The 12,408-nt window shown below is 42.0% G+C and overlaps 1 protein-coding gene across 2 annotated transcripts in view; it reads right to left on the minus strand.

The window, feature by feature from the left end:
* Positions 1 to 12,408, minus strand: part of LOC105464920 (potassium voltage-gated channel modifier subfamily G member 3) — a 73,390-nt gene that overhangs the window by 23,103 nt on the left and 37,879 nt on the right. The window lies entirely within an intron of this gene.

The raw sequence follows: 12,408 nt of genomic DNA on the forward strand, positions 1-12,408 counted from the left end.
ACTTTGTTTTGATATCCAGTTGAATGTATCCACTTGTGTTCTTCCTTTTCAAGATTGTCCTGGTTATTCATAAGCACTTGCTCCTCCAACATGAATTTTATTTTTTCATATTTTTTAATGATTGGGGGAAGAAAAGAAATCTAAAAAATAACATTTATGACGTGTACAAATTATATAAAATTTGAATTTCAGTGGCCATAAATAAAGTTTGATTGGAACACAGCCATGCTCACTCATTTACACACTATCGATGGCAGTTTTCACGGCAAAGTTGAGTAGTCATGACAGAGACCATATAGCTCTGCAAAACCTAAAGTACTTACTATCATTGGAAAAAAAAAAAAAAAGTCTGCTATTGTGTTAAGCCACTGAGTTTTTTTTTTTTTTTTTTTTTGAGACAGGGTCTTACTGTCGCCCAGGCTGGAGCACAGTGGTGTGATGTCGGCTCACTGCAACCTCTACCTCCTGGACTCAAGCAATTCTCCTGCCTCAGCTTTCCAAGTAGCTGGGATTACAGGTGCGCACCACTACACCTGGCTAAGTTTTGTATTTTTAGGACAGATGACGTTTCATCATGTTGGCCAGGCTGGTCTTGAACCCCCGGCCTCAACTTATCCACCTGCCTTGGCCTCCCAAAGTGCTGGAATTAAAGGCCTGAGTCACCGCACCCAGTCTGGGATTTCTCAATTGGTTGCTATCCTAGGTAGTAAACTGGTAAATATAGTAGGTAGTAGTAAGATGTGCACTTAAAAGGGATTGCAGGAGCACACAGCAGTGATAATAATAGTTTCCTTAGATTGGCTTGTGGGTAAGATGTACCAGTTCTCCAGCTAACATACTCTGTCTCTTCTCTAGCCAGACACAAGCAAGGGCACTGGGCTTGACGTCAAAGGCTCTGTGCTCTTTCCGTTCTGAAGGACAAGCCTCACCATCAAGAGGCAGATTTATACAGATCTTCTAAGGACCTTCTCAGTTCTAAAATCCTAAGATTCTATTAATTTCAGAAGAGTAAAAATGTCAATTGTGCCAAAAATACCAGAACATTTTCTGTCTAATTATTTCCAGCAGCAGCCAAAGTTGTTAAGACTAAGAAGGAGGAAATCCAAATGGTGTGGAATAATCACTCAGTAAGGGAATTTCAAAGAAGTAAGCTCGTCTGTAACGAGGTCCTCAGGGTTCTGCCTGCCCACACCCTAGGTCAGATGCAGTTTATTCAGAATTCCACACCAAAGGGATGAATCAGTGAGAAACCCCAGGCATCACTTTCACCTTCAATTACACCAAGGCAGTCTCTAGCAACAAACACCACCAAGCCTGCCAAAACTCCTCATGTTTCCAAATGGCACTCTCACCAATGCCACCACTGACAACTGCTGAAAAACTGAGTACTGTTCACTGAACACAAGAGCAAACAACTGGGTACTCCCGGAGGTTACTTCTGTAAAATTAAACAGGAAAAAAAAAAAACTAAAGATACTGAGACATCACATTCCTTTGAAGCCCATTCTGATTTCTTCTGAGGTTCAAACATCTAGATGTTCATGAATGTATGCCTAATAAAAATATTCACCACTGACTGATGCCTTTCAGTTGAGCACTATGCCACTATGCCAAACACTTTACAGATATCATCTCGTCTGATCCCTTTCAAGAAGTCTATGAAATAGGCATTTCCCCTAGTACCTACACTTTACAGATGACAGTGTTGAGACTGAAAGGTTAAGCACTTTTCCAAGGTCACACAACTAAGAAGCTGCAATTACACAGGTAACGAAACCCCCATCTATAAGGTTTTAAAGCTACAAGGAGCATTTGGAAATGCAAATGATTTTATGACAATGTCCATTGTTAAGATTAAATGGGACCTGGCACAGTGGTTCACAACTGTAATCCCAGCACTTTGGGAGGCCAAGGTGGGCGGATCACTTGAGGTCAGAAGTTCCAGACCAGCCTGGCCAACATGGTGAAACACTGTCTCTACCAAAAATACAAAAATTAGCTGGGCGTGGTGGTGGACGCCTGTAATCCCAGCTACTCGGGAGACTGAGGCAGGTGAATTGCTTGAACCTAGAAGGCAGAGGTCACAGTGAGCTGAGATAGTACAGCTGCACTCCAATCTGGGTGACAGAGCAAGACTCCAACTCAAAAAACAAAACAAAACAAAACAAAAAAAAAGATTAAATGATATTATATGTCAATCATTTGGTCTCCAGGGTTTACATTAGAACCGAATTTTTTTTGTGTATGCCAGGGGCAGTGACACACACCTGTAATCTCAGCACTTTGGGAGGCTGAAGTGGGAGGACTGCTTGAGCCCAGGAGTTTAAGACCAGCCTGGACAACAAAGCAAGACCCCGTCTCTACTACAAATAATGTTTTAAAATTAGCAGGGGGCCAGGCACAGTGGCTCATGCCTGTAATCCCAGCACTTTGGGAGGCTGAGGCAGGTGGATCACTTGATCAGGAGTTCGAGAGCAGCCTGGCCAACATGGTAAAACCCCATCTCTACTAAAAATATAAAAAATTAGCTGGGCGTGGTGGTGCACGCCTCTAATCCCAGCTACTCAGGAGGCTGAAATAGGAGTATCTGCTTGAACCCAGGAGGTGGAAGTTGCAGTGAGCTGAGTCCGTGCCACTGCACTCCAACCTGGACGACAGAGCAAGACTTTGCCTCAAAATTAATTAATTAATTAATTAAAATTAGCAGGGAGTGGTGGTGTGTGCCTGTAGTCCTAGCTACTTGGGAAGCTGAGGTGGGAGGATCCCCTGAGCCCAGGAGGTCAAGGCTGTATTGAGCCATGATCTTGCCACTACACTCCAGCCTGGGCAACAGAGTGAGACCCTACCTCAAAAACAACAACAACAACAACAGAGATACAATCAAGAGTGAAAGGGCAACCTATAGAATGGGAGAAGATATTTGCAAGTCATGTGTCTGATTAAGAGTTAACGTACAGGATATACAAAGAATTCCTGCAACTCAGTAACAACAAAAAAAATCAACCCAATTAAAAAATGGGCAAAGGATTTTTTAGATTAATTTTTTAAATTTTCATGGGTACATAGTAGGTGTATATATTTATGGGTTACATGAAATATCTTGATACAGGCATGCAATGCATAATAATCACATCAGGGTAAATAGGGTGGTGAAAAAAATATATATATATAAAATATATAAAATATATATAATATATAAAAATATATATATATATATATATTTTTAAGAGACAGAATTTTGCTCTGTCACCCATGCTAGCGCATAGTGGTGCAGTCATAGCTCCCTGCAGCCTCAAATTCACCTCTGGCATTTATCCTTTGTGTTACAAACAATCCAGTTATACTTTCTTAGTTATTTTGAAACATAAGATTAAATTATTTTTTACTACAGTCACCCTGTCATGCTAGCAAATACCAGGTCTTACTCATTCTTTCTAACTATTTTTTTATAACCATTAACCATACCCACTTCCCCACCACCACTGCTACCCGTCTAAGCCTCTGGTAACCATCCTTCTACTCTCTACATTCATGAGTTCAATTGTTTTCACTTTTAGCTCCCACAAATAAGTGAGAACACAAGAAGTTTGTCTTTCTGTGCCTGATTTATTTCACTTAACAAAATGACCTCCAGTTCCATCCATATTGTTGCACATGGCAGGACCTCATTCTTTTTTATGGCTGCATAGTACTCCATTGTGTATATGTACCACATTTTCTTTATACATTCATCTGGGGGTGTGTGTGTGTGTGTGTGTGTGTGTGTGTGTGTGTGTTTTGTTTTGAGATGGGGTCTTGCTCTGTCATCCAGGCTGGAGTGCAGTGGTATGATCAAGACTCGCTGCAACCTGCGCCTCCAGGGTTCAAGTGATTCTCTTGCCTCAGCCTCCTGAGTAGCTGGGACTACAGGTGCATGCCACCATGCCTGGTTAATTTTTGTATTTTTAGTAGAGATGGGATTTCCCCATGTTGGCCAAGCTGGTCTCGAACTCCTGACCTCAAGCGATCTGCCTGCCTCAGCCTCCCAAAATGCTGGGATTACAGGCATGGGCCACCGTGCCCAGCCGCATTCATTTGTTGATGGCACTTAGGTTGCTTCCAAATCTTGGCTAACATGAATAGTGTTGCAACAAACATGGGAGTGCACGCATCTTTCTGATATGCTGATTTCCTTTCTGTTGGGTAAACACCCACTCAACAGTGGGATTGCTGGATCATATGGTAGCTCTATTTTCAGTTTTTTAAGGAACCTCCAAACTGTTTTCCATAGTGGTTGTACTAATTTACATTTCCACTAACAGTATACGAGGGATCCCTTTTCTCCACATCCTCGCCAGCATTTGTTATTGTCTGTCTTTTGGATGAAAGCCATTTTAACTAGAGTAAGATGATATTTCATTGTAGTTTTGATTTGCACTTCTCTGATGATCAATGATGCTGAGCACCTTTTCCATATACCTGTTTGCCATTTGTATGTCTTCTTTTGAGAAATATCTATTCAGATTTTTTGCCCATTTTTAAATCAATTTATTAGATATTTTTCCTATAGAGTTGTCTGAGCTCCTTATATGTTCTGGTTTTTAATCCCTTGTCAGATGGGTAGTTTGCAAATATTTTCTCCCATTCTGTGGGTTGTATCTTCACTTTGTTGATTCTTTCCTTTGCTGTGAAGAAGCTTCTTAATTAGGTATGATCCCATTTGTTCACTTTTGCTTTGGTTGCCTATGTTGGTGGGATATTGCTCAAGAAATCTTTGCCTACTCCAATGTCCCGGAGATTTTCCCCAATGTTTTTGTGTAGTAGTTTCATAGTTTGAGGTCTTAGATTTATGTCATTAATCCAGTTTGATTTGTTTTTTTTATATAGTGAGATAAAGGGTCTAGTTTCTTTTGCATATGGATGTCCAGTTTTCCCAGCACCATTTATTTAAGAGACTGTCCTGGACAAAGGATTTGATATTCTCAAAAGTTAATAAGGCTGATGAGCATATGAAAAGATGCTCAACATTATTAATCATCAGAGAAATGCAAATCAGAACCACAATGAGGTATCACCTTATACCTACAGGATGACTATTATACAAAAAAAAAAAAAAAAAAAAAATCACACCAGAAAAGCACGAGTGTCTACAGCACTGTTGGTAGGATTGTAAAAGGGTGCATCCACTATGCAAAACAGTATGGAGGTTCCTCAAAAAATTAAAAATAGAAATATCACATGCTGCAGTAATCACTCTTCTGGGTACACATCCAAAACAACTGAAAGCAGGGTGTTAAAGAAATATTTGCACACCCACGTTCACAAATACAAAGGAAGCATTACTGACAATAGTTAAGATGTGGAAGCAATCTAAATGTCCACTGACAAAAGAATAAAGAAAATTGGAATATAGCTGGGCGTGGTGGCTCATTTCCCAGCACTTCGGGAGGCTGAGGTGGGTGGATCACCTGAGGTCACGGAGTTCAAGACCAGCCTGGACAACATGGCAAAACCCCATCTCTACTAAAAATCTCTACTAAAAATATATATATATATATTTCTCTACTAAAAATATATATATATAAAATACATACAGAATTCGCTGGGCATGGTGGCATGCACTTGTAATTCCAGCTACTTGGGAGGCTGAGGCAAGAGAATTGCTTGAATCGGGAGGCAGAGGTTGCAGTGAGCCAACATTGCACCCCTGCACTCCAGGCCTGGGTGACAGAGCAAAACTCTGTCACACACACACACACAAAAACAACACAGAAATATATATATACAGTGGAATATTATTCAGCCTTAAAAAGAGAGAAAATTGGCTGGGTGCGGTGGCTCACACCTGTAATCCCAGCACTTTGGGAGGCCAAGGCGGGTGGATCATGAGGTCAGGAGATCGAGATCATCCTGGTTAACAATGGGGAAACCCCGTCTCTACTAAAAATACAAAAAAAAAAAAAAAGTAGCCGGGTGTGGTGGCGGGCGGCTGTAGTCCCAGGTACTTGGGAGGCTGAGGCAGGAGAATGGCGTCAACCCAGGAGGCAGAGCTTGCAGTGAGCAGAGATCGCACCACTGCATTCCAGCCTGGGTGACAGAGCGACAACTCCAACTCAAAAAAAAAAAAAAGAAAGAAAATCAATCTGGGTGCGGTGGCTCATGCCTGTAATCCTAGCACTTTGGGAGGCTGAGGTAGGCAGATCACCTGAGGTAAGGAGTTCGAGACCAGTCTGGCCAACATGGCGAAACCTCGTCTCTACTAAAAGTACAAAAATTAGCCAGGTGTGGTGGTGGGTGTCTATAATCCAAGCTACTCGGGAGGCTGAGGCAGGAGAATCACTTGAACTGGGGAGGCAGAGGTTGCAGTGAGCCGAAATCGTGCCATTGTACTCCAGCCTGGACGAAAGAGCAAGACTCCATCTCAAAAAAAAAACAAAAAAACAAAAAAAAGGAAATCCTGTTACATGGATGAACCTTGAAGACATTACGTTAAGTGAAATACGCCAGTCACAAAAAGACAAATACTATGTGATTCCACTTATATGAGGTATCTAAAGTACTCAAATTCACAGAAACGGAAAGTAAGATGGTAGTTACAGGCAGTTGGAAAAAGGTAAAAGAGAAGAGTGGTTTGATGGGTACAAAGCTTCAGATTTGCAAGATGAAAAAGCTCTGAAGATCTGTTTCATAACAATATGAATATATTATACTTAACACCACTAAACGGTATACTTAAAAATGGTTAAGATGGCAAATTTTATATTATGTGTATTTTACTACAATTTTAAAGAGCAAGCATACGAGCAGTGGTGGAATTCAAATCTATGCCCCCAAGGAGGCTAAAGCCTTAATACACAACGTTTTTATTTTTTATGTTCTTTATATTTTGTAGAGCTGAGGTCTCGCTATGTTGCTCAGGCTGGTCTTAAACTCCTGGCCTCCCAAAGTGCTAGAGGCTACACACGTGAGCCACCACACCCAGCAAGTTAGACTGCTCAGCCACACCACCCATGGGGTCAATGGAAAAACAAAAACAAAGACAGTGCTTTGACATTAATTAATTTTTGACTTACATTCTGCTTAACCTCAGAAGAATTAAAGGAGACTGTTCCTGTCATTAATACCAAACAGAACCTGATTAAAATTTAATATTACAAGGACAACTATGAAAATTAATACACAAAACAGTTGTGGCTGGCCCCAATGGTTCATGTCTGTAATCCTAACATTTTGGGAGGCCAAGGCAGGAGAATTGCTTGAGCCCAGGAGATCTTGGAATATGGTGAGATCTCACAATATAGTCAGATCTCATCTCTACTAAAAATTTTCAAAAAATTAGCCAGCGTGGGGCATGTGCCTGTAGTCCAGTTACTTGGGAGGCTGAGGTGGGAGGATCACTTGGGCCCAGCAGCTTGAGGCTGCAGTGAGCTATGACTGTACCATTATAATCCAGACTAGGCAACAGACCAAAATCCTGTCTCTTGAAAAAAACAAAAATAAAAAAATTATATGTGTGGATATATATGTACATGCACAGCTGAAAGCTGAGTCTGAATAGCTGACTGGAAAAAGCTAAATGAATTACACAAGCAATAGGCCAACACAGAAAACCACCTAAAATAATACACGTGTATTTATTATATACCTATATTATGTGCATATATAATTATAATACATTTAAAATAATATATAGTATATTTTAAATACAGTACAATATCACAATGTGTAAGGATATAAAATAAGGAAATGTTATATGAATCCAAACCCCAATAATTTTGTTACTTATTAATTATATTTACACTGGAATAGAATTTTAAGATAAAACTTAACAGTTTTGGCAGGGAAAAAATGAAATGTATTTATAACTTCTTTGAAGCCATAAATATTGACACATCAGTATAAGATGAAAGGCATAGACTGCAATCACTTTTTAAGTCCTCCAAAAATAATACGGCCCGGTGCAGTGGCTCACACCTGTTAAGCCCAGCACTTTAGGAGGCCAAGGCAGGAGGATCACTTGAGCTTAGTAGTTCGAGATCAGTCTGGGCAACATGTCAAAACCCTATCTCTACAAAAAATACAAAAATTAGCCAGGCATGATGGTGCGTGCCTGCAGTCCCAGTTACTTGGGAGGCTGAGGAGGCGCACCTGAGCCCAGGGCTGCAGTGAGCCATGATCGCACCACTATATTCCAGCCTAAGCAAGAGTAAGACCAGTCTCAAAAAACAACAACAACAAAAAAGATTGTGACCATTATTATTATTACTACAAACCATATCTGAGCTCAGAGCCTTCCATTTACAAAAGTTCAGTTCAAGTCCAATTTAAAAACATTCTAAAAGAAAGTAAAAAGTATGCCCAACTAGAAGAGCAATCACCACAATCGAGTCAGCAGCAGCTTAAATCAGCCTTAACAACCCCAGGAGTGCCACAAAAGGAAAAGTTACCCTTCTTACTTGAAGCCTTTGGATTTAAATGTACAAAGCATTTCCAATCACATTTCTAACAGGCATGTACAATGTAATAACACGAAGCACAATAAAAATTTCCAACAAACTGCACATCAACAGCCACTTCATTACCTAGAGTCTTTCATGTCCTTATAAGAGTTTTTCTCAACAACAATTGGTTAAATGGGGAAAAAAAAAAAAAAAAAAAGTAGGGTTTTTTGAAAGAAAAAAACATGATTTTTTTCTTACACACTTTAATTATCTTACAGAGAAAAAATCTATACCATTCGTACCTCTTTATCTTCCAACCTAGATCAATAATAAATGAAAACACATAATTGAACACTTATTCAAGTTCCAAACACAACTGTATGCAATAGGTTTTGTTATGATCCCCACCTACAAATGAGGAAACTAAGCCAAAGAGAAGTAACTAGTGGCCAAGTGCAGTAGCTCATGCCTGTAATCCCAGCACTTTGGGAGGCCAAGAACGGCAGACTGCTCAGGCAGACTGCCTGAGCCCTGAGTTCAAGACCAGCCTGGGCAATGTGACGAAACTCCATCTCTGCAAAATACAGAAAAAAAAAAAAATTAGCCAAGCATGGGGGCACGCGCCTGTACTCCCAGCAACCTGGAAGGCCGAGGTAAAAGGGTTCCTTGAGCCCGGGAAGGTTGAAGCTAAAGTGAGCTGTGATTGTGCCACTGCACTCCAGCTGGGCGACACAGAGACTTTGTCTCAAAAAAAAGAGAGAAGTAACTAAATCATGTCACACAGATAATAAATGACAGGTTAATAATATTTACAAGGCTGGCCAGGCACAGTGGCTCATGCCTATAATCCTAGCACTTGGGGAGGCCGAGGCAAGCAGATCACACACACACACACACGCAAGGCTGGGCACAGTGGCTCATGCCTGTGATCCCAATACTTTGGGAGGCCAAGGCAGGAGGATCACTTGGGCCCAGGAGTTCGAGGCTGCAGTGAGCTATGATCACACCACTGCACTCCAGCCTGGGCAACAGAGTGAGACTCTATCTCTAAAAAAAAAAAGAAAAAAAAAATGTACAAAGCTAGGTGTGGTGGCACGCACCTGTAGTCTCCCAGCTACCTGAGAGGCTGAGGAAGGAAGATCACTTGAGCTCAGGCTTCAAAACCGGCCTGAGCAATATAGTGAAACCCCTCATCTTAATATATAAATAAATAAATTTTAAACAAACAAAACATATGTACTCACTGACTAAGTCATACCTTGAATCACGCCTGGGATGCATGGATGTCCCTATACAGCTACAGTCAAAGTGTGTGTTAATTTTTACGTTCCTCACTTGATACCATTTTGTTTCCTTATGCTCACGTTTGGATGGCCATTTCATTAGGACATGTGGCAGGACGAGGATAATGATAAATGAAAAGTTCACTCTCTCAAAGTCATTGAGATTGGCCACAGAGAGCTGGGATCCTCCTACAGTTTTTTTTTTTGGTTTTTTTTGTTTTTGTTTTTGTTTGAGACGGAGTCTCGCTCTGTCGCCCAGGCTGGAGTGCAGTGGCCGGATCTCAGCTCACTGCAAGCTCCGCCTCCCGGGTTCCCGCCATTCTCCTGCCTCAGCCTCCCGAGTTGCTGGAACAACAGGCGCCCGCCACCTCGCCCGGCTAGTTTTTTGTATTTTTTAGTAGAGACGGGGTTTCACCGTGTTAGCCAGGATGGTCTCGATCTCCTAACCTCGTGATCCGCCCGTCTCGGCCTCCCAAAGTGCTGGGATTACAGGCTTGAGCCACTGCGCCCGGCCCCTCCCACAGTTTTTAAGGGGCTGCTATTATTCTACCGGATCTCTTTTCTTCCTGCAATCGCCTCCACCTTTGCTTTTCTCACTTTCCCTTAGCACACAGGAACACGGGGCTATCACCCTTGCCTGAGGAATCTGGCTTCTGCCTCCTAAACACAGTTTACCCTCTGTGGTTCCTCTGTCCTCTGTTTTGGCAACAGAGGTACCAGATCCACGTTCTCTCTTTATTGGGAAACAGGGACTGATGACTGTCTACAAAGAAACAACCAAGTTTCTGACTGCAAATGCAAAGACAACAATACCTGTCCTGCTAAGACACGCTATCCATCATACATAAATCTCTACCAAAGTGTGTTTCTGTGAAAAATTACAGGCAATTACTACAAATAACCCTTATCTTCTTCAACTCCTTTTGGTATAATTCAATATTCAACCCAAATACATGACTTAAGTGCATTGTAGTGTCTGCAGTGTAGCCTGAGGTACTGTCTTGCAAGGAGCTCTGTCCCGCTAGTGTGAGTTTGTAGAGACAGACTCTAAAACCTCAGAAAGAAGCAACATAGGAGACCCCATTACTTAAAAAAAAACAAACATAAGAACCTCAGGAAGAAACAGTTTTGATATTATGTCATTGTGGTAGGCTTCTGTTTCTTAAACCTTTAGAGATGAAGAACTGAGACCATTCAACACACAAGAGAAGACAGAATGGCCGGACGCCTAAAATCCCAGCACTTTGGGAGGCCAAGGTGGGTAGATTACCTGAGGTCAGGAGTTCGAGACAAGCCCGACTAACATGGTGAAACCCCGACTCTACTAAAAATACAAAATTAGCTGGGCGTGGTGGCACGTTCCTGTAATCCCAGATACTCGGGGGGCTTAGGCAGGAGAATCGCTTGAACCCGGAATGTGGAGGTTACAGTGAGCCAAGATGGCGCCACTGCACTCCAGACTGGGCAACAAGAGCAGAACTCCGTCTCAAAAAAAAAAAAAAAAAGAGAGAGAGAAGACAGAATGGTATTATGGTATTATGACCCCCCAAATACCCAGGCCCATTCACCATCGGCCCAAAGCCAGTTCCGCCCCACTCCACACCCTCATCTACTTCCCTCATGTCCTATTTTGAAATAAATCTCAGATTGTGCATTTATCCCAGAGTCCTTTCTCACCCGCCCTGCCTGGCAAGTCAACTAATGTGCACAAAGGAGGCACGAAATGTGCATGGCTTCAGTCTGAGTCTCCTGAGACAGGTCACTTGTAGCCAGGATGATGCAATGTCCTGGAGTCAGGATGGGATGACATATTAACTTGGATGTGGCTGTAAGCCCATGGAGCCCATTAATTCATTCATCATGCAACAAAGCTCATGAGTGAGTGCCTACTGTATGTCAGGCCACAGAGAGGTGTATAAAGATAAATTAAAGATAGAACTTAAGCATAGTTATGTAAGATGTTATCAGCTGGGTGCAGTGGCTCACACCTGTAATCCCAGCACTTTGGGAGGACGAGGCAGGCAGATCAAGAGGTCAGGAGATGGAGACCATCCTGGCTAACATGGTGAAACCCTATCTCTACTAAAAATACAAAAAATTAGCCAGGCATAGTGGCAGACACCTGTAGTCCCAGCTACTCAGGAGGCTGAGGTGGGAGAATGGTGTGAAGCTGGGAGGCAGAGCTTGCAGTGAGCCGAGATCGCACCACTGCACTCCAGCCTGGGCAACAGAGCAAGACCCCATTTCAAAAAAAAAAGATGTTATCACTGGGGAAACCAGATGAAGGGTAAAACCGAACTCTCTGTGCTGTTTTTGCAACTTCTTGTGAGTGTAAAACTATTTCAAGCCAGGCAAAGTGGCTCACATCTGTAATCCCAGCACTTTGGGAGGCTGAGATGGGAGGACTTCTTGAAGCCAGGAGTACGAGACCAGCATGGACAACATAGCGAGACCCCCATCTCTACAAAAAAAATAGCAGGCATGATAGTGCATGCCTATAGCCCTAGCTACTCAGGAGGTGGGAGAATTGCCTGTACCCAGGAGTTTCAGGCTGCAGTGAGTCATGATTGTACCACTGCATTCCAGCCTGGGCAACAAAGCAAGACTCTGTCTCTAAATATAAATAGGTAAATTAATTAATTAATAATTGTTAAATCATTTCAAAATAAAAGGATTTTAAAAAGAAGATAAAACAGACTGAAAAT

Source organism: Macaca nemestrina, chromosome 13 (assembly GCF_043159975.1).
Source record: "Macaca nemestrina isolate mMacNem1 chromosome 13, mMacNem.hap1, whole genome shotgun sequence".
NCBI lineage: Eukaryota > Metazoa > Chordata > Mammalia > Primates > Cercopithecidae > Macaca > Macaca nemestrina.